Source organism: Delphinus delphis, chromosome 2, assembly GCF_949987515.2.
Source record: "Delphinus delphis chromosome 2, mDelDel1.2, whole genome shotgun sequence".
Taxonomy (NCBI): Eukaryota; Metazoa; Chordata; class Mammalia; order Artiodactyla; family Delphinidae; genus Delphinus; species Delphinus delphis.
This window is the reverse complement of record NC_082684.1, coordinates 157,373,017-157,400,108: the sequence shown is the minus strand read 5'-3', so window position 1 is coordinate 157,400,108 and position 27,092 is coordinate 157,373,017. Positions and strand designations below refer to the sequence as shown.

General features: G+C 40.7%; 1 protein-coding gene across 2 annotated transcripts in view; it reads right to left on the bottom strand.

Annotated features, from left to right (window-relative positions):
* Positions 1–27,092, bottom strand: part of CELF2 (CUGBP Elav-like family member 2) — an 829,766-nt gene that overhangs the window by 396,938 nt on the left and 405,736 nt on the right. For both annotated transcript variants that reach the window (XM_060006033.1, XM_060006031.1), the window contains one exon: positions 1,332–1,367. The gene's annotated coding sequence lies outside the window, so the exon portion shown is untranslated. Of the gene's footprint in view, positions 1–1,331; positions 1,368–27,092 lie in introns of those variants that run through there.

The following is a 27,092-nucleotide window of genomic DNA, read 5'->3' as shown; positions in this document are numbered from 1 at the left end:
GCGGGTGGCCCACTCCTTAGCCGTTCTAGAAAAGTTTAAAAGTCATCCTTCATTCCATTATTTGGGGATTAACTTCTTCACCACAAACATGGGCAGATACACAACTCTCTCTCTTCCAGAAAACGACAAGGTGCCTCAGTCTTCACACTGGACTCTCTCCAGAGTGAAAGCACCACGACAAACAAACTCAACTGGGACACCAGAACACAGGCACACTTTTAACCCTGTAAACTAGCACGCGGTTGAAATGCTTCTTTGGGATGTTATCCAAAGAATTAAGACATACAGTAATTTAAACATTTGGGTCACAGTAAACAGTTTTTTAGCCATGTTAATCATGATCCTATAAGCAAAGATTTTCTTTACATTAAAAAAAAAAAAAAGCAACCAAATGTGCTTATCTCCTGGAACAGATGGTGACAATATGTACCCTCCCTCGATTCCCTAGTGCTGTTCATCATCACATTCTGTAAACTCTTCTTTTTCTGGTTCTTGAGATTCTCTTGACTTCTGTTTCCAACACTTCCCAGGCAAAACCCTATGCCCTATTAATTCATTCACAGACAGTTACCAAGCACCTTCAAGGACTCAGGCGCAGTACTAGGTGCTGTATGTGATGCCCAGGAAAATATCTCTTAAAACATTTCCACTCCCTTTCTTACTTTTTTTCCTTTCTTCTAATAAATAGTGGTAATCATTTCTGATGGCTAGTTGTCTATAATTGGCATCCCGCAATCATCTCTTGTTTCATATAGTGACATAAGATATCCAAAATATGTTAAAGACATCGATCAATTTATATATTGATTTCTTTCCCTGGTGAGACAGTAACTAGGTATTTAAATGATGATATGAATTACAAATGCATTTATATATCATCAAAACTATGATGTAAGTTCTCTAGAGGAAGCTCAAAATTTTCACAAATCTATAAACACTTGAACGCAATACTACTAATGAATATACTGAAGAAAAAAACAATTCAATGCGCCTTTAGATTACCAATAACCATGAATATAATGAAGGAAGTGGCATGTTTATGAGCTCTGCGGAGAAAATAGCTCCAATATACTTATGGGTACATGTGATATAACTTCCAAGGGATGAGAATGATTTCTAAGTCATATATGGACATCACCCTCATGACCTCTTGGTTACATCACTTATATGCGACTCATACACCGTTTCTGGCATTTACATGGTGAAGCATGAGGTCTTAAAATCTAACATGAGGAAGAGAAAGTGAAGAAGACCTCTCCAAGGCGACACAGGTCTTCTGTCAGGGGGTGCATCAGAGCTCACGTACAGAATAAGCAAAGTGTGCTGCTTACCTTGGTAGACTTCCAGCTAATTCTGTGGTTGTCTCTCTGGAAGAAAAAGAAGATAAGCATGATTAGCTTATTTTGGTAAATTATAAAAATGTGTTTAATAAAACCATAATCCAATGCGCCAGGGCATTCTGGAATCATATGGGTGCAGAGGATATTGCATATGCAGCTGTTTAGAAATCTAAAATCGACTCAGCACATTTCTGATTAATTCCCATAAATGTTTCAATGGTTACTTCCCAAGGATACTTTATACACATGCAAAATATCTGCCTCTGCTTTCTGGTGGTAGAGCTCAACTGAGTCTGAAACATTCAAATTTTAAAATGTATGACATACAGAAGGAAAATAGGAGGGAAGAGAGTCCCAAACTGCATCTGGATGTTTTCCACTGAAACAAAGCACACTGTACTCTCTTTCCAAGAATCACTTAGGAACGAATTCATTGGAGGGTGTGTCTTCGTGTTGATCTCTGTCACCTGAGGTTTATGAGGGAACACGTACAACACAAAATCCAATTATTTTTGTAGCAAATTGCTGTTTTTCATTTCTTTGTTGTAATGTCAGACCAGTTGGGATGGTTGAAGGCAGATGCTATGACAATTCAAACGGCACAAATGATATGTCACTGAGGGAAGCTCTGCAGCACGTGAGTAAGAGCGACCAGAGATACACTGCAGAGCTTACTTTTTCCTAATTGCAGTATCTTATCTTTTGATTACAGATGTGTTCTTGGAAGGAATGGGAAGCAAGGAGGAGGAGATGCAGCCTTACTGCTGAGATATTCTAAAAGTGGAGGAGGGCTTAACTTGAGACTGAGGGACGCAAGGTATAATTCTTAGGAACAGTGGTGCATAATATTCTTCATGTCATGTAATCGCTTTAAGAATCTCATAAGAAGAGGTGATATATACATATACAAAGGAATACTACTCAGCTGTAAAAAAGAATGAACTAATGCCATTTGCAGCAACATGGATGGACCTAGAGATTGTCATACTGAGTAAGTCAGACAAAGACAAATACCATATGATATCACTTATATGTGGAATCTAAAATATGACACAAATGAACTTATTTACAAAACAGAAAGAGATTCACAGACATAGAAAACAAACTTATGATTACCAAAGGGGAAAGGGGTGGGGAGAGATAAATTAGGAGTTTGGGATTAGCAGATACACACTACTATATATAAAATAGATATACAACAAGGTCCCATGTATAGCACAGGGAGCTATATTCAAAATCTTGTAATTATAATAGAAAAGAAAAACAAGAATCTCATAAAATACAAACATCTTACATAGAAAAAAATGATACACACATACACATATACACAAAATGTGGTATACAATTATAATTGTCGTGGACCTCTGAAAGCTCATATGTCAACCCTGGGTTAAGAATCTCACCTTGAAACTCACATTGTCTTTACATACTCATCTTGTCGATCCAAATACAGGACTTCCTCCCGGTTTCTAGAACTCCCCCCCTCACCTATTGTCTGTGACAGCACCTGGGCACTTTAGGGACATGCTGGTTCCCCTGGAGCCATGCTGCCTTAAAAATATAAGTGATTATAATTTCAGCTCCCATAGAAATGTTCTTTCCTAAATAACCACATGGTATTAAACCTTCAGCCTTCATTGCTATTGGCTTTCGAGAGAATGTTTCCATTCCTTCAACAAAACCGTAGTTGAAAGCACTGTCCACTACACAGCTGAAGGCCTCACATGTATTCAACTCTTCTAAGAATTTAGTACCTGCCTAAGAAATTTCTCTTTAAAACAGAATATGGAATTGTGGGTACCCCCCAGATAAGAAGCACCCCTCCCTCTAGTCTTCCTTTATAACATGGATCACAACAGAAATATCTTTTGAATTCTATATTATTATTTATCACTCCATCACTTGAGACCAACACACATGAGGACTCAATCAGTATTTGTTCAGTTTGTAAGGAATGAATTAATGAACTTTTCTGACCTTCTCGTTGACCTTGAGGGTTAGATCTATATTTAGAGCTTGATCACAGTAACAGGAGCATCCCAGAGTTAAAGTACAATGACCTTTTCTTCTTTCTAATCTTCTAACTCTTGATTTTTGTCCCCAGACTATACATATTTAAATATTATGGGTTCCCCTGGTATCTTTTAAAACTACGTTGGACTTATATTATCATAAATCCAATTAAACCACTGTAGGGCAGTACTTCTCAATCTGGGCACTATCATGACATTTTAGGCCAAATAATCCTTTCTAGTGAGGAACCGTCCTGTGCTTTGCAGATGTTTAGCAGCACCCCTGGCCTCTACCCACTAGATGCCAGTGGTATCCCCCCTCCCAGACTGTGACAATCAAAATATCTCCAGACATTGCCAAATGTCCTCTGGGGGCTAACCTGCCCTTGGTGGGGAACCACTGCACCAGAGCAACAGAGTCCAAGGGTCTGCAACTGACCTCCGTTTTAAAACCTTCCTGGATTAACCAACAATCTCCATTCTCTTGGAAAAACACAGTGGCTGAGCCCCCTCCAGAGCGCCTGTTTCACTTTGCTCCCATCACCTAAGTTTGCACACTCACCAGGAGTATGTTGTGTTTGTTCCCCCACCCGTTTACGTTAGGACTCATTCAAAGTTCTTGTTTCTATGAAAACTAAGTTGGGTTCTTTGGAAAAACTAAAAAGGACAAGTAGCTTATCAATGAAAAAATGTTGCCTGCCTTATCAGTGAACAAAGGATGTTGCAGCCACCAAGCCATCACGTTACAGCCGCCCTCACGGAACTCAGGATAGAAACAGAATGTCCACCATCCTGCAGTCAGCCAGCTGCAGCCACCCCTGGTGATATACCCAGAGGAGACTCAGGATGAGAAAGCACAGGACACTGGCCCCGGATAGCTGAGGTGCCTATCAAAGGAATTCAGTGAGTCCAGACTCTTGCGTCTTCCCACACATAGTAAAACGCTAAATTTCTTAACTTGAGATATCTGGTTTTCTTTATTAACAGGAATCTTTCGATGTTCCGACACCTGGTCTTTGTTGTAAAAACTCCTATATACCCTGGCTCCTCCTTTACCCCTCTTTGGAGCAGTCCCTCAGAGCTATTTGAGAGGTTGTGTCCCGGGCTTAAGTCCTCAGTTTTGTCCACCAAATAAAACATAATTCTCAACTTTTAGGTTGTGCATTTTTTTTTCAGTTGACAAGCTTAAGAAAAACTGATGGTAGATTAGGTCTAGGGACAAGACAACTATAAATATTGGGGAGAAAAAAGACGTGGTTGTTACAAGTTTCTCCAAGTTCTTGTTCCTCTTAAAAAGTAAACTAGAGGGACTTCCCTGGTGGCGCAGTGATTAAGAATCCACCTGCCAATGCAGGGGACACAGGTTTGATCCCTGGTCTGGGAAGATCCCACATGCCGTGGAGCTAACTAAGCCTGTGCGCCACAACTACTGAGCCTGCGCTCTAGAGCTCGCGAGCCACAACTACTGAGCCCGTGTGCCACAACTACTGAAGCCCACGCACCTAGAGCCCATACTCCACAACAAGAGAAGCCACCGCAATGAGAAGCCCGCGCGCCGCAATAAAGAGTAGCCCCTGCTCGCTGCAACTAGAGAAAGCCCACGTGCAGCAACGAAGATCCAATGCAGCCAAAAATAAAGAAATAAGTTTATTCAAAAAAAAGTAAACTAGAAATTACTAGATGGTGAATTACAGGTGTGATTTATACACAAAAGACAATGCAGAATTCCTCTCATCCATAGACTCAAGGCATCAATCAGCCTTGCCTTTACGGTAAAAGACAAATGCTAGAAAAAAAGTTATGCTCTCCACATATTTAGTACCAGCAAGGGAAAATTTATATTTTATACAACCACGTTCTGAAAAATTTACATTATAATGACAGGCATTACTTCATAGGAAAAGTAATTTTTGGTGAACGTGAATGAATGAGTGAATACAGTTTAAATTACAAGATGTTACCAAAAAACCCTGATGATTCCATTAGAACACGTAGCTGCACGATTTAAAAAAAATACAAAGAGAGAACCACTGTATTCGGCAGCAGCAATGTGGCAAGGACTCACCAACCAATTGCCATTTGTGAGATCATCAGAACACAGAGCTTTTAAAATAATAACTTGATCACTTTTACCTCTTTATTACTGCTAACAAATCATCTGAATTATTCACATCTTCATGAATTTATACCTTTTGTAAAGAAACCCTTGAGGCAAATAAACGTAGCATAATATGCTATGCTTCATCCAGATAATGTTCCTTCATAACCCCATTGAGAGGACTTAAAGATACCGTACGAAAAACTTTTAGGGCAGTAAAACTACTCCTATGATACCATACTGGTAGACACACGTTATTAAACATTTATCCAAGCCCAAAGAATGTACAGCACCAACAGTGAACCCTAATGTAAACTATGGACTCTGGGTGATGAGAACATGTCAGTGTAGGTTCATCAGTCGTAACAAATGCACCATCTGGTGGGCGTGTTGATAAGGTAGGGGGCCATGCGTGGGGTGGGGGGCAGGGGGCATATGGGAAATTGCTCTACCTTCCCCTCAATTTTGCTACAAACCTAAAACTGCTCTAAAAAATAAAGTGCACTGAAAAAAAGATGCTATAAAGACCATGTTTTTTCCAATGAAGTTATATAGATTGCAATGTCCATTAATAATATTACTTTCTAAGCATAAATCATCTGCATCACTAATATTTATTTATCCAACATATTCACTGAACACTTACAATACATTCAACACGCACTGTGCCGGGTTCTTTCAGAGGCACCAAGAAAAATTAAATCCTGATCCTTCTTTCCAAGCATTTACACCTCAATAAATGATATCATGTAAAGTATAAATTGCTGAATACTTTCGAATTTTCCACTGGTGAAAGCTCCTCTAAGTCAAAGGTCACGTCTTACTAAAAATTTTGAATACTCAGTGCCTGGCACATACTAGACGCTCAATAAATACAAGTGCAAGAGAACCATAAAACACTGTCTCATGGAAGCAACCTAAGTGTCCGTTGCCAGATGAATGGATAAAGAAGATGTGGCACAAAGATATACACAATGGAATATTACTCAGCCATAAAAAGAAATGAAATTGAGTTATTTGTAGTGAGGTGGATAGACCTAGCAAATACTGTATGCTAACACATATATATGGAATCTAAAAAAAAAAAACAAAAGGTTCTGAAGAACCTAGAGGCAGGACAGGAATAAAGACACAGACATAGAGAATGGACTTGAGGACACAGGGAGGGGGAAGGGTAAGCTGAGACGAAGTGAGCGAGTGGCATGGACATATATACACTACCAAACGTAAAATAGCTAGCTAGTGGGAAGCAGCCACATAGCACAGGGAGCTCAGCTCCGTGCTTTGTGACCACCTAGAGGGGTGGGATAGGGAGGGTGGGAAGGAGACGCAAGAGGGAGGAGATATGGGAACATATGTATATGTATAGCTGATTCACTTTGCTATAAAGCAGAAACTAACACACCATTGTAAAGCAATTATACTCCAATAAAGAGGTTTAAAAATAAATAAATAAATAGGAAGTTAAAAAACCCAAAACATTATCTACTGGCAGGTAATTCCAGTCTCTTAATTTTCTAAGATGCCTGTTTTGTTATAGCAATATTTGGAATTTAATTGCACTAATTTTCTTTCCTTAGTTGTCATTACCAAGATAATCTGATTTCAAGAAGAGAGCGGAATGCTAAAAACTGAATGAAAATAATGATGAAAAAGATGACAAAGCAAAGTCATATGTTTGGAGAAACAGAATTGACCTAGGGGCTAAGAAATAGACCAAAATGACAGAGGGTGTGAGTTTCTGATAGGTTGCATATCCTTGGGCAATTCCTTCTGCCTCCTGGGGTCTCTAAGTCCCAGAATGGAATAATAATGCTTCCCTTTGATCTAGAGTTGCTGGATCAATCATCGATGTGAACAAACAGGAAGGCTTTCTGCAAATTTGAAGCTGGGCTATACAGTCCATTTTATCAAAGGAAAAAACAAACACCAGAAGAGACAAGTACTTTTCAAAAGCAGACAAGTGTCCCGCGTGTATTACACAGTTTTCCTAGATTATTTAGCATTCCTTAAAAACTTTAATTTTGAATGTGTAGAACATTTGCCAGGGCACACAGAATGATGCCAACTTTTCTTAGCTGTCTGAAAGCGCTCTTCCTCATGCTCTCCTATCCCATCCCACTCCTGAGCTATGCAAATAGTTCTTTTTTTAGGATGTGTTGAAGCAAGAGCTATCTATTTCTGTGCAGCTTGCCAGTTTCCAAAATTAGCTGACAACTATAAAACAGGACATGAGAGCCCCCCTGTTAATTGTGTGTCAGCATGATAAATATTTTTAAGACCTGGAATGTCTGTCTCCAATGGTACCTCCAATTCTTCTAAAAGTACAGACTTTTAAAAAAAAATGTTAAAATACCTTTTTTTTTATTGCCTGTCCTACAAATAAATGATTTAATGTTCTGACTGTAGGAGGAGTGAGGTTTTCTTTACTTCAATTAAAGGTGAAAGTGTCACAATCAAGCAAGTTTTGTTCTTTTTCTTCTCTTTTCATTTTTTTCTTTTTTCTTTTTTCTTTTTTTTTTTTTTTGGTCACCCGGTGCTTGGGCCAAATTGTGGGTCTTTAAAGTTGCATCTATTTCCAAATAATACATAGATAAAAAGATTAGCTTCAAGACATCATTAAATATTCATATATCATTTTAGAACAGTTAACTTTTTTCCTATATGGTAAACCTTAGGTCTGGGAAATTTAAAACACCTTAGAGATTAACGTTACTTCTCTCATTTCTTTGGGTCAAGAAAGCCCAAAGACACTGCTCCTTCCCCCTGCCCCAGCTTCTTTCTTTCCAATCCTTTCTCTGAATTTCTCTTTTGTTTGGTCCTTCGTTTCTTCTCTTCCATTTTTATCCTTCCTCAATTTTCACTCCCATGATTAAAAATATCTTTGTGTGTGTGTGTGTGTGTGTGTGTAAACCCAAGCAATTACTCTCACATGGTGAAATCTACACACACACACCCCCCCCCCCACAGCTCACATTAATTGGTCACTTATTTAATACCAGCCACTATTCTAGGCCATTTACATGCATTCACTCACTTAACCCTTCTAAAAGCCTAATGAAGTCATTACTATGATTCAACTACAACAGAGATGAGGAAAATGAGACAGAAAAATGTTAAACAGCTTCCCAAGGCCACACAGCTAGTGACAGACAGAGCCAGGATGTGAACCAGGCATTCTGGCCCCAAAGCCCATGCTGTGGTCCCTATGCTACACTGCTGCTCAGTATCTGCCAGATCTGATATATCTATATTCTATATCCGTTCATTTGTTCTGGATTCTGCACTGGAACAGAGAACAGCCACAAAAAATGGCCCCACTGTTGGAAACTTTACAATCTGGAAGGGGGAGACAGACAAAAAACAAATGAGCAAATGAATATTTATCACTATCTTACATAGCATATGTCACGAAGAAGAATGAGTCAAGGTAGGAGGTGGTACCTAATGAGTCAAGGTAGGAGGTGGTACCTAACAAGGTAGGAGTTGTAGGGGGGCTATTATTTCTATAGTGGGGGCTATTTCTATAGAGAGGGCTCTCTGAGGAATATGTGAAGGCATGAAACACAACCACTTCTATCCCCACCTTCCCTTCTTAAGTCCCTTTCTTTCCTTTGCACTACTGCATTTCATTCTTCTTTTCGACGAATATTCACTGGTACTCAGTGCATGGAGCAGGCAATACAAGATGATGCTGTGGTTTTTTTTTTTTTTTTTTTTGCAGTACGCGGACCTCTCACTGTTGTGGCCTCTCCCATTGTGGAGCACAGGCTCTGGACGCACAGGCTCAGCGGCCATGGCTCAAGGGCCCAGCCGCTCCGCAGCATGTGGGATCCTCCCGGACCAGGGCACAAACCCGTGTCCCCTGCATCGGCAGGCGGACTGTCAACCACTGTGCCACCAGGGAAGCCCGATGCTGTGGTTTTAAAAAAATGATAGACAGTATGGACCTGTACATTCCAAATACTGAGAAACTAAAAGGGGAGACGAGACCCTTACGGAAACTCAGCCAGTCACTTAGAAAACTGCAGGTTTCGACAAGAGACACTTCACATCACTAGAGAGGCCGGCCAGCCTCTCAAATCCACTCCGGCGTGGAAATGAATGAAATGTCAGCCGGCAGCATCCACAGAAGTGGTCCCGCCTGCAGACTGACTTCATGAGAGGTACCACTCCAAGCTCCTTCTGCCGAGCCTGCGCTCCCAGGGGTTAAACCTCCCATGCCTGAGTTTTAAAAAATTAAGTCCACCAAGTAGAGTTTCTCTTTATATCACTTTGGTATTTAGCTCGGGCTGAGGGCAGGCACTATGGGGAGATGGGACTTCTGTCCACCGAATCCTTAGGAAACAGGATCATACGGGGGAGGGGGTTATGGGGAACTAGCACCTGGCAGCAGGCACGCATGCCATGTGGGTTGTCAGAAGACTTGCCGCACGAAGATTGACTTCATCTAATCACCGATACATCCAGCCTCTTTCTGAATAGGCCAGTCCTATGTAGAGTCCTTGCTAAGATTGGATTTGGCTCCAGATTTCCTCAGATTATCTTAGTACTCTTCACATAAAACAGCCACAAATGTGTGCCTCTGGCTGTGTTCTTGTGCTCAGGGGGCCTAGAGAACGCAATCACCCAATGTTTCTCTTAATCAAATCTGCCACAGATACCGTGGCGCTCCAACTGTCACCCGTGAGTTGGGCCACTGTTCAAACAGCACCGCCATCCCTTCTGTCATTGGGAGATGGTGTAAAGCGCTTTTGTCTTCTCTTCTTTCAAAAATGTCATCTTGACACTTAGCTCAGGAATGCACCTGAGAAGAAGAGGCCTGTCCTGGACTTTGCTGGTGGAATTAGGAAAAGGAGAATTATGTCTCCACACTCACAGGTTTACCTCTTAATCATCAGACTCTTTCTGCTCTGAATCCACCACGGTTAAATGTTATGATCCAGTGAGAACCTGAATCAGCCATACTTCAAACATTCAGCTTCTACCAGGGGAAGAGGGTGTCAGGTTACCACAAGACCTCTGCATTTAATATTGCTTCATCATTGGGCCCGAAGCTGTACTGGAGTTCGTAAGTGAGCTTAAGGGAAAATATGCCCCCCACATTTTTAATTGAAAATAAGTTTTTTCCTTTGATAAATCAGTTTAAGAGGAGGCCCATTGTGCACAAAATGCCTAATTTTTCTCTCTTAGCTCCCAGAGACATAATATCACCAATAAGTCCTATTAATGAGAGAAAATCATCCCCACTCCTGATAATTTCTGGATCAAAGAGGGATTTGCAAACACCAGCCTGCACTGTAATGTTTGACTAATGGCCTAATCCATCCATTGACATGTATGGGCATTGAGTTCATTAGCATTTATCATTAGCATTTATTTATTAATTTGTTCAACAAATACTTCCACAGTTCCTACTATGTGCCAGTTTCTATGTGCTGGGGATGAAGTGTGAAATGAATAAACATGGACCCCTCCCTCACAAGGCTGACCATCCAGTGAGGAAGCTGTCGCAACGAACTCTCACAAACGGGTGTGCCTACGTGTCAAGAGCAGGATGAGATTGTATCCGCCCCTATTCCACGACGATTCCCTTCTGCGAGGTTTTTGGGAAAACAAATCCTGAGCGACTTCATCGGTATAATGACACCCAAGTCCTGCCTGATGAAACAGACCTTAGCAAGAGGAAGGATATTTTGTCTCACAGATGCTGTCCTTTCCAAGAATCTAAAATACAAAAGCCACTGCCCAGTCAGAGGCAGATGTGAGAGATTGCAGGAGGACACTGTGGGCTTGCCCAGAATGGGTTCTGGGCTGGGGGAGGGCAGCAGAGGACCAAAGACACAGGGAGGATGGGGGGAGGGAGGGAGAAGGAGGAGAAGGAAGCCGCCATAGTCAAACTCCATGGCGGATGGAGCAACGTACTGAAAACAGGTGGAGAGATGGGTTACACCAGCTCTTGGACCCCTGGCTGGACACTGGCGAGGAGTCCAATTACTTCCTCCTCCCCTTTACAGACAGGCCCCGCAAGCCCTGCCAGGCACTGGGGGCTATCGGGCTTTGAGGAACAGAAGCTGCAGCTCAGGCCTCTTGGCCTTGTTTGTTTCCACCCAACAGCCCGAGGAAGGACCAGATAGATACGCTTCTGTTTGGGGTTCAGAGTGTCCAAAAGGCCAGCACCTCAGAGGGTGCTTCTATGTGGACCTGGCCTCCAACCTGCTGTCAGGAATGGGTCTAAGGCCAAGGCATTAAAAAAATTTTTTAATTAGTAATTTTAAAGTTTTTAATTAAATTAGAATAAGTAATTTTTTAATTAAAAAAATATACCAGAAATTCTGTCAAAGCTTACTCTGGTTATAGGGTGGAAGGCTCACAGCAGCCATCCATGGACACTGAAAAGTACTAAGGGTTGTTTTGATGTGATTTGGGGGAATCTTGGCTTTTTGTTGGTTTTCTATTTTTTTACTTCTCAGAACAGTGGCCATAGTAGGTACATAATAAAATGCCTCTCTCTCCTGAAGCTAAAGAACTCACTTTTCTCTCCAGCAGTGTCCAAGGGTGTATTCATTTTGTTTTTCAACCTGCCCTGATACAGTCTTGGATGAGGAACAGGTTGGTGCTACTACTCCTCATTTTGCAGACAAGTAAAGTGAGGCTCTAAGAGGTTCAAGAGTTTGTGATCAAACAGTCAACTCAGGGACTCCTGCCCGGCCCTTCTGACTATAAAGGCAAGCAGGGAGGTCTGGGCAGAAGCACAGAACTCCATCTGAGTTCTGAGCACAAAGGGAGGAGTGGGAGGAAAATTCTCCCATTCACAGGACGTGTTCACCCTTCTTAAATGTACCCGTTTGAAATAACACGACTCTGAGAGCTATCCACAGAGGGGTGTAGTTAAGGCTGTTTTAGATCCCTCACATCTTCCAGGTCGCTTCGAGGACCCTGCTGGGTCAATTAAATGTGGTATTCATCACTACCTCTGGAAATTCAAATCTGTGTATTCAATCATGGTGGGTCATGTCCAAATCTCTCCTTTAACAATTGCCAATATGCTTTTTGTGGCGATGGGGATTTTGAAATCTCCAACCTTCAACACATTCACAGATGACAATTATATCTCTACAATCACTAATAAAATAAAATAAAACCAACAGAAAAGGAATCAACAGTAAAAGAGCTAAATTATAGATAAGAGAATATTCATAAATCTATACCTCATCTCATGAATGTGGGTGCACTGTCTGTATGCCAGGATTTCTTTAGCCATTGGTGATATTCAGCATATTGCAATCGAGTGCAATTACAGTTAGCTACAATTAAGAACAATTACAGCTTTTATTTCTCTACTTGTTCTTTAAAAGTACATGTGTAATAAAACTTTTTTTTACAAGGTGAAGAATATAATTATACATCCTTATAACGTCTCAAATAATTAGTCTGACTAAAGTTTCTTCTGGAACAATTTTCATTTTAACTGTCAGAGCTGCCATTTATAGTCAATGGAACATACTTTTTAAAAAATTCCATCATTAACCTTTTTCACCCCATATAGCTGTATATGTATTATTGGTATAAATGGAAGGTTTTAGGATTTAAAGCTCTAGGGCCTGCTCCAAGCTAGAAAACAATTTTCCCTTCTAGTTGTGTGTGTGTGTGTGTGTGTCCTTTAATTAAAAAAAAAAAAAAAAAGAAATGCTAGCTTTGTAGAGTCTGTTTTCTTGCTCAGGATTTTTGGGGAAAAAAAGTTGCTTATGTTAGAAAGATACGTTCACTAGTTCTATATGACAGAACACTGTCTCTTTGTTTATTTATGGCATATTTACACAGTGCCTCAACTATGCAGTGCCAAAACTAAGAAGTCCCTGGATTGTGACAAATGTGTCTCTTGGTTTAGGAAATCGTGAGGCACAAGGTCAATATTAGCCAAACAGAATCAGTGACTAATTACTATCAGTGAAATGCTACCTTTTCATAAATCTAGACTCCAACTCAAACACACTTTATCACTGCCTCCCCCACTGGACTGTAAAGTCTGACAGGCTCCTGTCCATCTCTATCACCAGCACCCAGAATGGAGAGTAGCTCTTATAAAGTGCTCAATAAATTGAATACGTTGAATCAATGAGGATGCAGTTCCTTCCCATTTATGTAGGGAATAATGGAAAATTAATCACCTGAATGACTTTGACGCTAGAAGAAAATTAGGTAATACCATGCTGGAAATTAAGGATATTTTCACCACTTATCTGGTTGAATTAGCTGTCCTGGGAAATAAATTGTTAGACAAAGTCTGTGACCCTGGGAATCAGGAGCGGAGAGTTGGAACAGATCTTTTAAGGTCCTTTACCACCTTGAGATTATCTTGACAGCTTACCAAACTTAGACCAACTTAAAGGCAAGTAACATAAGCCTAAATAGGGCAGGTGTAGTTGTGTGGAGGTAAATAGATAGCAATCACATCCTTGAGACACACTATTAGCATCAAAGATGCTAATACACTGAGACATGGCTCTTGTTAAAAATCCCCTCAGTATTCAAAATACTGAGAGAGATTTAGATGCAACTAACACTTCAGAGTTTATCATTTATTCCACAACAGCCAGCAATGACCACGTTCTTACCATAGTTTGAACACTTAGCACTTGACATAAATTCCCCCTTCTATTCTCCACAACTGTTAGTTATCATTATATCCATTTTTCAGAAGGAAACTGAGGCTCAGAGAAGTCAAGTAAATTTGAACCCAGGCCTGTCCAACCCTATAATAAATGATTTAAGACAAGAACACAAAACAACACATGGCTAATCACGGTCAAAAGACACCAAAAATAGGATGATAATCTGGGTGGATCTCTATAGCAATCTAATGGCCAAAGTGAGAGAAACGGGGATCTAGGAAAAAAAGTTTCACTCCCCAACTTTACTAATAGATCAACTTTTATCTTACTGGTTCTAGACACAGATACTTTCTGTGGAAAAGATCTGAATGCACTGGAGGTTTTGAGAGTAAATAAGAGGGTCAAGCGGTACTTCTCAGGGTCAGGTCTAAGGCTGAAGGTTAAACTACTTCTGGGCATCCACCGCCCCCCGCCCAATGCACAATAAGGCCTTGGAAATTCATCATAGCGCTGTGTGCTACCCAAATAATCCAAACGCCCACAAATAAGGCAATGGAATAACTGCTGTATCCACACTGTGGACCGACTATGGAGCCTTTAGAAAGAACCAGGAAGCCGTGTAAGTTCTAAAATGGATAGAATTCCAATGTATATTGAAGGATAAAAAGAATAAGCTGCAGGAAAATACGTTGGGTTTTAACGCTGCTGATTTTAAAAACAAACAGAACAAGATGTTCCATGGGTCCGTTTGAGAACGGAAAGGCCTAGAAATAGGCCTGGGAGGACGCACAGGAGGCGGAAAAGTGGCGACCTCTGCAGAAAAAGGAGAGGTGGGCATAGAACTTCTACACACAGAACTTTTTTCTTTTTTCTTTTTAAGGGCCGTGCAGCCAACCCGAGGGTCTCGAGGGTGGAGGGTCCTTTCCTGGGCAGCAGCTCTCGTGCGAGCGAGGGTGCAGGGTCGGTCTGAGATGGGAGAGCGGGCGCGCACCAGGCTCTGCACGTGATCCCACTCGCGACGCCCGCCCGCTGGGCCAACAGGGAACACTTACCCGCTTGCCTCTGGGCCAGGTCCTGCCTCAGCGCCAGCGGGTCGCTCATGGCGTCAGGCGTGCACGGGCCTGGCGATCTACCCGCCCGGAGAAGGGAGACAAGGAGCCCAGGTCGCCTACCAACAGCGGGACTCCGGTCCGCTAGGGGCACCAGGAAGGTCCCCAAGGCCCCCATGCGCGCGGCTCGGCAGCACGCAGGCGCAGTTCGGCGCCTCGGGTCCAGGTCGCCATTATCACCGGCCGCCAGGGGGTGCCTGGGGTGATGCGGTGGGGCACGTAGGACCAGAGGGGCACATCCACAGAAAAGGCTGCTTATGCAAAAACTACTTTCACTCGGTCAGGCTGGCTTAAGAGCATGTAGAGAGATTCGTGAAATGCATGCAAAGCCAATTTTGCATGTATTAAATCAATTTTATAAGTCCTCCGAAAGCTTTCCTATTTAAAGGAGCCCTTTGGGGACGCTGGGTAAAGAATATGATCCGTCTCTCGCTTGCCTTATAACTTGGCATCTTCCTAAATCGGGCTTGCTTATTGGAAAGTTCTGTAATGAACAGAATTCTCTGCGGTAAGGGTTAAGTAGGAAGTGAGGAGAGATTTCTGTTAATAGAAAAAATAAGTCCGAGATGACAGCTGTGGCCTGGGTTCTACGTGGAGTCCTTCAATTTTTCATCTAACATCTGGGAGAAGAAAGTTTTTAGCTATTTCTAAGAGGCTGGACAGGTGCGACCCTGATGTTCCACAGATATCACAGACAAGTTGCAGAAAGTAAATGTTATTGGAACCATCTGAACAAACATCCCAGTGGAACATGTCTGGTAGCTCATGTGCCAAATCAGGGCCAGTCTTACTCAGATTGGGAAACACTGGGGAGCTTCAAGGAAATTCTTTCCTCTCAGTAACCTGGCCTCCCAAACTGCTTCCCTGAGAGCTGAAATTTCCCTCCTTCCCTCTCTCCTTCCTTCCTTCCTTCCTTCCTTCCTCCCTCCCCACCTTCCTTCCCTTTCCTTTCCTTTCTTTAGGAAGAGTTCATCTCTGCTTTACTAACGTATAATTATGCACAATAAATTGAGTATACTTAAAGTGTGGGATTTGGTTAACAGTAGACATAGGTACATACCCATGAAACTGTTCCCACAATCAAGACAGTGAGCATACCCATCCACCCCAGGAGTTTCCTTCTGCCCCACTGTAATTCCTTCCTCCCATCCCTCCCTCCATCTCCAAGTAACCGCTGATCTGCTCTCTATCACTCCACATTAGTTTGCATTTCCTAGAAGTTTCTATAAATAGAATCATACAGTATTACTTTTTTTAGTCTGGCTTCTTTTACTCAGCGTAATCATTTTGCGATTCAGATGTGTTGTAGCCTGTATCAATAACTCCTTCTTTATTGCTGAGCACGATACCCTGAATGTGCCACGGTTTGTTTAACCATTCTTTTCTTGATGGACACGTGGGTTGTTTCCATCTTTTGACTATCACAGATAAAGCTGCTAAAAACATTCATGTACACATCTTAATACGGACATTGTATGATTTCCTTTCTCCGGGTAAACATCTAGCAGTGGAATGGCTGTATCATATGGTAGGTGTATATCTAATTTTTTTAGGAAACTGACATACGGTTTTCTAGGGTGACTTGTCTCATTTTAAATACCCAACCAGGAGCATAGGAGAGTATATGACAGTCCCAGAAGTTCCCTCTACCATGATTTGGTATGATTAGTCTTTTTAATTTTAGCCTAGAAATTCTAATAGGTGTATAGTGGTAGTTTATTGTAGGTTTAATCTGGCTTTCCCTAAAAACTAATGCTGCTGATCATCTTTTCTTGTACTTATTTGACATCTTTGTACCTTCTTGGGAGAAGTACCTGTTCAAAGCTTCTGTCCAATTTTTTTTAAATGTAGTTATTTGTTTTCCTGTTGCATTTTCAGGGTGCTTTATCAGATCCATAATTTACAAATGTCTTTTCCTAGTCTGTGACTTACCTTTTCTTTCTCTTCATGGTTTCTCTCAAAGAGAAGGATTTTTTTAAAGTCCAATCACTAAATTTTATTTTTTTAACATCTTTATTGGACTTTTACAATGGTGTGTTAGTTTCTGCTTTATAGCAAAGTGAATCAGCTATACATATACATATATCCCCATATCTCCTCCCTCTTGCGTCTCCCTCCCACCCTCCCTATCCCACCCCTCTAGGTGGTCACAAAGCACCGAGCTTATCTCCCTGTGCTATGCAGCTGCTTCCCACTAGCGATCTATTTTACATTTGGTAGTGTATATATGTCCATGCCACTCTCTCACTTCATCCCAGCTTCCCCTTCCCCTTCCCCGTGTCCTCAAGTCCATTCTCTATGTCTGTGTTTTTATTCCTGTCCTGCCCCTAGGTTCATAGAACATTTTTTTTTTTTGATTCCATGTATATGTGTTAGCACACGGTATTTGTTTTTCTCTTTCTGACTTACTTCACTCTGTATGACAGTCTCTAGGTCCATCCACCTCACTACAAATAACTCAATTTCATTTCTTTTTATGGATGAGTAATATTCCATTGTATATATGCAATCACTAACTTTTAGATCACTCTTTTTAGAGTGGTATTTAAGAAATCTTTGCCTATCCAAAGTCACAAAGATTTTTCTCTAATGTTTTCTTCTAGAAGACTTATAGTTTTGTATTTAGTATTTTGTATTTAGTCCTATGATTTATTTTGTATTTAGTCCTATGATAATTTTGAGTTAATTCTTTTTGTATTTAGTCCTATGATAATTTTGAGTTAATTCTTTTTGTACGATGCAAGGATTAAAGTTTATTTATTAATGTTTTGCATGTGGATATCTAATTGATCCAGTACCATGTATTGAGAAACCTATCATTTTCTTACTGAATTGTCTTTGCATCTTTGTTGAAAACCAGTTGTCCATATATGTATAGATCTCCTTCTGGGCTGTGTATTTTGTTGCCTTTATCTGTCTATCTTTTTGTCAATATCACACTGTTTTGATTACTGCAGCTTGATAATAAGTCTTGAAACCATGCAGTATTAGCCTTCCAACTTTGTTCTTTATTTTTTCAGTTATTTTGGTTATTGTAGGCCCTTCACATTTCCACATGAATTTTAGTCGATTTCTATTTTTAAAAGCCTGCTGGCATTTTGATTGGTATTGCATTAAAACCATAGATCCATTTGGAGAGAACTGACATCTTAACAATATTGAGTCTTCTGACACATGAATTGGTATTACTTCTCTCCACTTACTTAGGTTTTCTCCAATTTCTCTCTGCATGTCTGGTGGTTTTCACTGTATAGATTTTCACCTCTTCTGTCAGATTTACTCCAAAGCACTTGATATTTTTGATGGTATCATAAATGGTAGTATATACAAACAGCTCATGAAACTCAATCAAAAAATGTGCAGAAGACCTAAGTAGACATTTCTCTAAAGGCATACAGATGGCCAACAGGCACATGAAAAAAATGCTCAATGTCACCAATTATTAGAGAAATGCAAATCAAAACTACAATGAGGTATCACCTCACACCAGTCAGAATGGCCATCATTAAAAAGTCTACAGGGCTTCCCTGGTGGCGCAGTGGTTGAGAGTCTGCCTGCCGATGCAGAGGACACGGGTTCGTGCCCCGGTCCAGGAGGATCCCACATACCGTGGAGTGGCCGGGCCCGTGAGCCATGGCCGCTGAGCCTGCGCGTCCAGAGCCTGTGCTCCACAGGCTCCGTGGAGAGGCCACAACAGTAAGAGGCCCGCGTACCGCAAAAAAAAAAAAAAAAAAAAAAAGTCTACAAATAACAAATGCTGGAGAGGGTGTGGAGAAAAGGGAACCCTCCTACAGTGTTGGTGGGAATGTAAATTGGTGCAGCCACTATGGAAAACAGTATGGAGGTTCTTTACAAAACTAAAAATAGAGTTACCATATGATCCAGCAATCCCACTCCTGGGAACATATCCAGAAAAGACAAAAACTCTAATTTGAAAAGATATATGCACTCCAATGTTCATAACAGCACTATTTACAGTAGCCAAGACATGGAAGCAACATAAGTGTCCATCAAAGATGAATGAATACAGAAGATGTGGTATACATACACAATAGAATATTACTCAGCCATTAAAAAGAATGAAATATTGCTATTTGCAGCAATAGGATGGATCTAGAGAATATCATACTAAGTGAAGAAAGTCAACAGAAAAAGACAAATATTATATGACATTACTTATATGTGGAATCTGAAAAATAATACAAATGAATCTATTTATAAAACAGAAATAGATTCACAGACATAGAAAACAAACTGATGGTTACCAAGGGAGAAAGCGGTGGGGGGGGGGATAAATTAGAAGTATGGGATTAACAATACACACTACTATATATAAAACAGATAAGCAACAAAGATTTACTATATAACACAGGGAACAATACTCAATATCTTATAATAACCTATAATGGAAAATAATCTGGAAAAAATACATATATATATATAACTGAATCACTTTGCTGTACATCTGAAACACAGTATTGTAAATCAACTATACTTCAATAAAAAATAAATGGTAGTATACAGAAATATGACTTACTTTCATATACAGATCTTATTTTTTATTTATTTATTTGGCTGCCTCGGGTTTTAGTTGAGGCATGCGGGCTCAGTAGTTGCAGCACGGGGACTTAGTTACGCTGCAGCATGTAGGATCTTAGTTCCCCAACCAGGGATTGAACCCATGTCCCCTGCATTGGAAGGCAGACTCTTAACCACTGGGCCACCAAGGAAGTCCCATATACAGATCTTATATCCTGTCAATTTGCTAAGCTTATTCATTAGTTCTAGTAGGTTTATGTAAATGCCATAGAATTTTCTACATAGACAACCATATCATTTCTAAATAGACAGCTTTACTTCTTCCTTTTCAATACAGATGTCCTTTATATTGCACTTTTATATCAGTTTTGATGGCACTGGCTAGAATCTCCAGTATAATGTTGAATAAAAGTGGAGAGGCAGACATCATTGTCTTGATCCTGAGCTTAGACGAAAATCATTAAGTCTTTCCCCATGAAATATGATAATAGCAGTTAATTTTTCATATCAGATTGAGGCAGTTCCTGTGTAGTCCTAGTTTGCTGAGACGTTTTTACCCAGGAATAGATGTTGAATTCTGTCAAATCCTTTTATGCATTAGATGGTTTCAGTTTAATACGGAAAATTACATCAATTGATTTTCAAATGATGCAACAAGTTTGCATTCCCGACATAAAAGCCACGTGGTTATCATGAATTTTCCTTTTTATACATGGTTGGATTCAATACGCTACTAGTTTGTTTAGAATGTATACATCTATGTTCACAATGGGTACTGATCTGTAGTTTTCTTGTAGTGTCTTTGTCTGTTTTTGGCAATAGGGTGATGCTAGTCTGTAGAATGTGTTGGGAAGTATTCCCTCCTTTATAATTTTCTAGGAGAGTTTGGGTAGGATTTTACTATTTCTTCCTTAAATATTTGGTAGAATTTACCAGTAAGCCCTTCTGGATTTGGAGTTTTCTTTGTGAGAAAGTTTTTAACTACAAATTCAATTTCTTATTAGATATAGGGCTATTCAGGCTATAGTCGTCCCTCGGTATCCATGAGGCATTGGTTCCAGGACCCCCCACTTCAGATGCCAAAATATGTGGGTGCTCAAGTTCCTTATATAAAATGGCACAGAACAGCTGGCTCTCCATATCCACAGGTTCCACATCTCTGGAGATGGGGGGCCCACTGTATTTATTTCTCCTCGAGTGAGATTTAATAATTTGTGTGTTTCAAGGAATATGTCTATTTCATCTAAGTCCGCAGTTGGCCCATAGCCTGCAAGCTAATTTTTTTTTTTCACATTTTTAAAGACTGAAAAAAATGTGACCGAGACCATAAGAGGTCCTCAAAGCCTAAAGTTTTTACTCATTGGCACTTTCCAGAAAAAGTATGTAGATCCCTAATCTAAGTTTTGAATTTACTGGCATCATTTTACGCATAGTATTCATTATTCTTCCTTTAAATATTTGTAGAATCTCAAATCATGTTACATCTTTCATTTTTGGTATTAGTAAATTGTTTCCTTTTTTCCCCTAATCCATCTATCTAAAGGCTTAGCAATTTTATTAACTTCTGAAAGAACCAGCATTTGGTTTCATTAATTTTTTCTGTTGTTTTTCTATTTTCTATTCCATTCTCATCTTTATTATTTCTTTTATCCTACATATTTTGTGCTTAATTAGCTCTTCTTTTTGTAGTTTCTTAATGTGGAAATTGAATTCATGGATTTGAGGCTTTGTTTCTAATATAAGAATTTAGTGCTGAAAAGTCTTCATAATACCACTTTAATGGCATTCCACAAATATTGATAGGCTGTGTTTCTATTTTTATCCAGTTCAAAATACTTTCTGATTTTCCATTTGATTTACTTGACCAATGGATTATTTATAAGTATGTTATTTTCATTTCAAATATTTAGAGATTTTCTGTTATTGATTTCTAATTCAATTCTATTTTGTCAAAGTGTGTACTTTGTACCACTTGAATGCTTTTAAACTCATTGAGACTTGTTTTCTGGCTCAGAGTGTGGTCTATTTTATAAATGTTCCATATGCACTTGAAAAGAATATGAATGTTGTTGTTGGGTGTAATGTTCTATAAATGTCAATTAAGCCAAGTTGGTTCAAGTGTTGTTCAAATCTTTTAAACTCTTGCTGATTTCTTGTTTACTTGTTTTTATCATTTCTTAAGAGAGGAGTGCTGAAATCTCTGACTATTGTGGATTTGTCTATTTCTTCTATGTTTTTGCTTCTTGTATTTTGAATCTCTGTTATTAGAAGCATAAAAGTTTAGGATTTCTATATTCTCTTGAAAAACTGATAATTGACCCCTTTATCATCAAATGACCCTATTTTTCTCTGGTAATATCCTCATTATTAATAGAGCCACTCCAACTTTCTTTTGATTAGTGTTACCACGGTGTATTCGTTTCTTAGGGGTGTTGTAACAAAATACCAGAAAACGGGGGGCTTAAAAAACCAGAAATTTATTCTCTCACAATTCTGGAAGCTGGAAGTCCACAATAAAGATGCCAGCAGGGCCATGCAGTCTCTGAACTCTCTGGCAAAGAACCCTCCTTGCCTCTTCCTAGCTTCCAGTAGTTGCCGACAATCCTTGGTGACCCTGGCTTATAGCTGCATCCCTCCAGTCTCTGCCTCTACTGTCACATGTCCATCTTTCCCATTTGTGTCTGTGTCTGTGTCTCCTCTCTTCTTACAAGGACACCAGTCATATTGGATTTAGGGTCTACCTTAATCCAGTATGCTCTCATCTCAACTACTTACACCTGCAAAGATCCTATTTCCAAATAAGTCACATTCTGAGGTTCTGGGTAGACATGCTTTTGGCGGGGGGACACTATTCAACCCATCACAGTTTGCTCTCTGGACCCCCCCAATTCACATCCATACACTTCCATGCATGCAAAATACATTCATCTCATCTCAACATACCCCAAATTCTTAACCCATGCCAACATTAACTTTAAATCCAAAATCCCATCTAAATATCATCGTTTCAAAACAGTTCCAAATATCATATAAATCATCTAAATTAGGTATGGGTGAGATTCTGTGCGTGATCCATCCTGGGAAAATTCCTATCTATACGTAGGCCTATGATACTAGAAAATAAGTTATCTGCTTTCAAAGTACAATTGTGGGTCAGGCATAAGATAGACATTTCCATTTAAAAAAAAAAAAAGGAATAAAGGGTCATTATTGGTCTAAACAAGTTTGGATTCCAGCAGGGCAAGTTCCATTAGGTTTCAGGGCCTGAAAATAATCTACCTTCTGGGCCCATGAAGACTGAGGCAGCTCCTGCCTCTGAGCTGGCAGAGATCTCATCAACCTCTGTCTCTGAGCCCATGGAGGCCCCACGGGCCCCTCCTCTGGGTCTGCCTCTCTGACCTCTGTGTCTGCAGTTCCATCCTCGGAGTCTGAGGAATTCATCCATACTCTTGAGGAGCAGAGCACGTTTCTAGTTGAGTAGCTCTATCAGCCTGTTTTCTATTATAGAATCCAAGACATCTGACAGCCTTCTTCCATTTCATTCTGTCTTTGTTCCTTTCAGTCCAAGCTGTCAGTGTTTCTGCTAATATAACATTCTTTAAAACCTGGTTGGTCTCCTAAGTATGCCATGGGGATCTAAACCATTACACAAGAGGATTCTCTACAGATACTTCCTAGATAACCCCATCTCTATTCCTGGCTTCTGCTGGGATGGTTGGTTGGATCCATGAGTCACACACTTAGCATAGTCAGTGAAGGTGTGTCCAACCACAGCCTCAGCCTTGTTTCCAGAGCACACTCTAGACAAGCTGAGAACTTTCTAATCATCAAATGCTGGTTCTTTTTTGCTTAACAGTTCCTTCTTCAATGTATCTTTTTCCTCTCTCATTTTACCATAAGCAACAGAAGAAATCGGGCCGCACTTTCCACACTTTGGTTGGAAGTCTCTTCAGCTAAATAACCAACTTCATTGCTTACAAATTCTACTTTCTACCAAACACTAGAGTACAATTCAGCTAAGTTTTCTGCCACTTCATAACAAGGACTGTCTCTCGTCCAGTGTCCAATAACATGTTTATTCTGAGACTTCACCAGAAGAACCTGAGTTTTTGTATTTCTACCCATATCTGTTCATGATGATATATGGATTATCTAAGATGACAGAAGCTTTCTCTACATGCCTTCACTTCCTTCTGAGCCTTTACCAAAATCACCTTTAATGTCCATATTCCTACTAACAATCTCTTCAAGACAGTCTAGGCCTTTTCTGTCATGCACCTCAAAATTCTTCCACCCTCTACTCATGACCCAATTCCAAAGCTACTTCCAGATTATTAGGTATTTGTTACAATAATACCCCATTTTCCCAGTACCCAAATCTGTACTCATTTCCTAGGGCTTCCATAACTAATTACCAGAAACTAGGTGACTTAAAACAATAGAATTTTATCCTCTCACAGTTCTGGAGGCCAGAAGTCTGAGATCAAGGGGTTGGCAGGACTGTGTTCCCTCTGCAGTCTCTAGGGAAGAACCTCTTGCCTCTTCCCAGCTTCTGGTGGCTGTGGACAATGTTTGGTACTCTGTGGCTTGCACCGACATCATCCCAATCTCTGTCTCTGCTGTCACATGTCCTTCTTCCCCGTGTGTGTGTCTGTGTTTCTGTGTCTTCTTCTCTCTTCTTATTAGGCCCACCCTAATCCAGGATGCTCTCATCTTACTAATTTTATCTGCAAAGATCCTCTTTCCAAGTAAGATCTCATTGTGAGATTCTGGGTGGATATGAATTTGGGGAGGGAAGGACACTATTCAACCCAGTACACATAGTGTATCTTTTTTCACCCTTTTACTTTTAACCTATTTATATCTTTATAGAGGCAGTGCATGTCTGCAGGCAGCATATAGTTGGGTCTTGCTCAATCTAGTTTATTTTTTATTTTATTTTTTACTGAAGCATAGTTTATTAAAATATTAATTAATGTCAGGTGTACAACATAGTGATTCCATATTTTTATAGATTATATTCCATTTAATGTTATTGTAGAATATTGGCCATATTCCCTGTGCTTACAGCTTATTTTTCCCATTAAGACCTTTTTAGGTACTGTACCCATTGCCCTGTGAATCTTGAGGGTTTCTGCCTGGCTGATGGGAAAAGGCACTATTTTCAGCCAAGAGTGAATGCCAGGCACTATTATTTCTAAACCACTTAGGTGGTTCTTCCCCAGCCTCCAGTAGTTTTCTCATATACATAAGCTGATCAGTACTCAGCTGATACTCAAGAGGGACCTTCTGGTGATGTCTGTACTTTTTTCTCTACATGGCTCTCTGCTTTCCAGTACTCATGTGAATTCTAGCCACCTTGGTTTTCCTAGGCTCTCAGCTTTGTCTCCTCAACACAGAGAGTCCACCAGGCTCCTCCTAGCCCCATACCCTGAGCCATGGCTTGAAAAATCTCTCCACATAGTAAGCCAGGACAATTCAGAGTTTACCTTATTTGCTTCCCATTTCTTAAGGATCAGTGTCTTTCGTTGTCTGGTGTCCAGTGCTTTGCAGACAGATTTTTTCCCCCCAAATACAATTAATTTTTTACTCTATTTATAAAAATGTTTTGCCTTTTAAAAAATAGTTTTATCAGGGAGGAAGGTAAACCCACCCTATTACTCCATCTTAGTCAGAAGCTGAAATCCTCCAGCTGACTTTTCTTGAATTGGAAACTAAACTTTCAATTTCACAATTACAGTTAAGATTAAAATCTGTAGGGTGGGTAATATTGTCAAATTCACAGCGAAATGACTAGTATCTCTTTCTTAAGAAAACAGCTTTACAGAGGAAGTCTATGAAAGATGTTAGGAGGCAGCACAAGAATGTGGGTCAAAACATAACTCAATAACAACAAAAAAAACAACCCAATCAAAAAATAGGCAGAAGACCTAAGTAGACATTTCTCTAAAGGCATACAGATGGCCAACAGGCACATGAAAAAAATGCTCAATGTCACCAATTATTAGAGAAATGCAAATCAACGAGGTATCACCTCACACGAGTCAGAATGGCCATCATTAAAAAGTCTACAAGGCTCCCCTGGTGGCGCAGTGGTTGAGAGTCCACCTGCCAATGCAGAGGACACGGGTTCGTGCCCTGGTCCCGGAGGATCCCACATGCCGCAGAGTGGCTGGGCCCGTGAGCCATGGCCGCTGAGCCTGCGTGTCCAGAGCCTGTGCTCCACAGGCTCCGTGGAGAGGCCACAACAGTAAGAGGCCCGCGTACCGCAAAAAAAAAAAAAAAAAAAGTCTACAAATAACAAATGCTGGAGAGGGTGTGGAGAAAAGGGAACCCTCCTACAGTGTTGGTGGGAATGTAAATTGGTGCAGCCACTATGGAAAACAGTATGAAGGTTCCTTAAAAAACTAAAAATAGAGTTGCCTGCAATCCCACTCCTGGGAATATATCCGGACAAAGCTATAATTTGAAAAGATAAATGCACCCCAATGTTCACTGCAGCACTATTTACAACATCCAAGACACGGAAACAACCTAAATGTCCACAGATGAATGGATAAAGAAGATATGGTTCATATATACAATGGAATTCTACTCAGCCATAAAAAAAAGAATGAAGGGCTTCCCTGGTGGTGCAGTGGTTGAGAGTCCACCTGCCGATGCAGGGGACACGGGTTCGTGCCCCGGTCTGGGAAGATCCCACATGCCGCGGAGCGGCTGGGCCTGTCAGCCATGGCCGCTGAGCCTGCGCGTCCGGAGCCTGTGCTCCGCAACGGGAGAGGCCACAACAGTGAGAGGCCCGCGTACCGCAAAAAATAAAAAAAACAAAAGAATGCAATAATGCCAATTGCAGCAACATGGATGGACCTAGAGATTATCATACTAAGTGAAGTAAGTCAGAAAGAGAAAGACAAATATTATACGATATCATTTATATGTGGAATCTAAAATATGACACAAATGAACTTATCTACAAAACAGAAACAGACTCACAGACATAGAGAACAGACTTGCAGTTGCCAAAGTGGGGGGTGGCAGAGGGATGGATTGGGAGTTTGGGGTTAGTAGGTGCCAACTATTACATATAGGGACTTCCCTGGTGGCGCAGTGGTTAAGAATCCGCCTGTCAATGCAGGGGACACGGGTTCGTGCCCCGGTCCGGGAGGATCCCACATGCCACACAGCAACTAAGCCCGTGCACCACGACTACTAAGCCTGTGCTCTAGAGCTGGCGAGCCACAACTACTGAAGCCTGCGCACCTAGAGCCTGTGCTCCGCAACAAGAGAAGCCACCGCAACGAGAAGCCCGCGCACTGCAACGAAGAGTAGCCCCCACTGACCGCAACTAGAGAAAGCCCGCGTGCAGCAACGAAGACCCA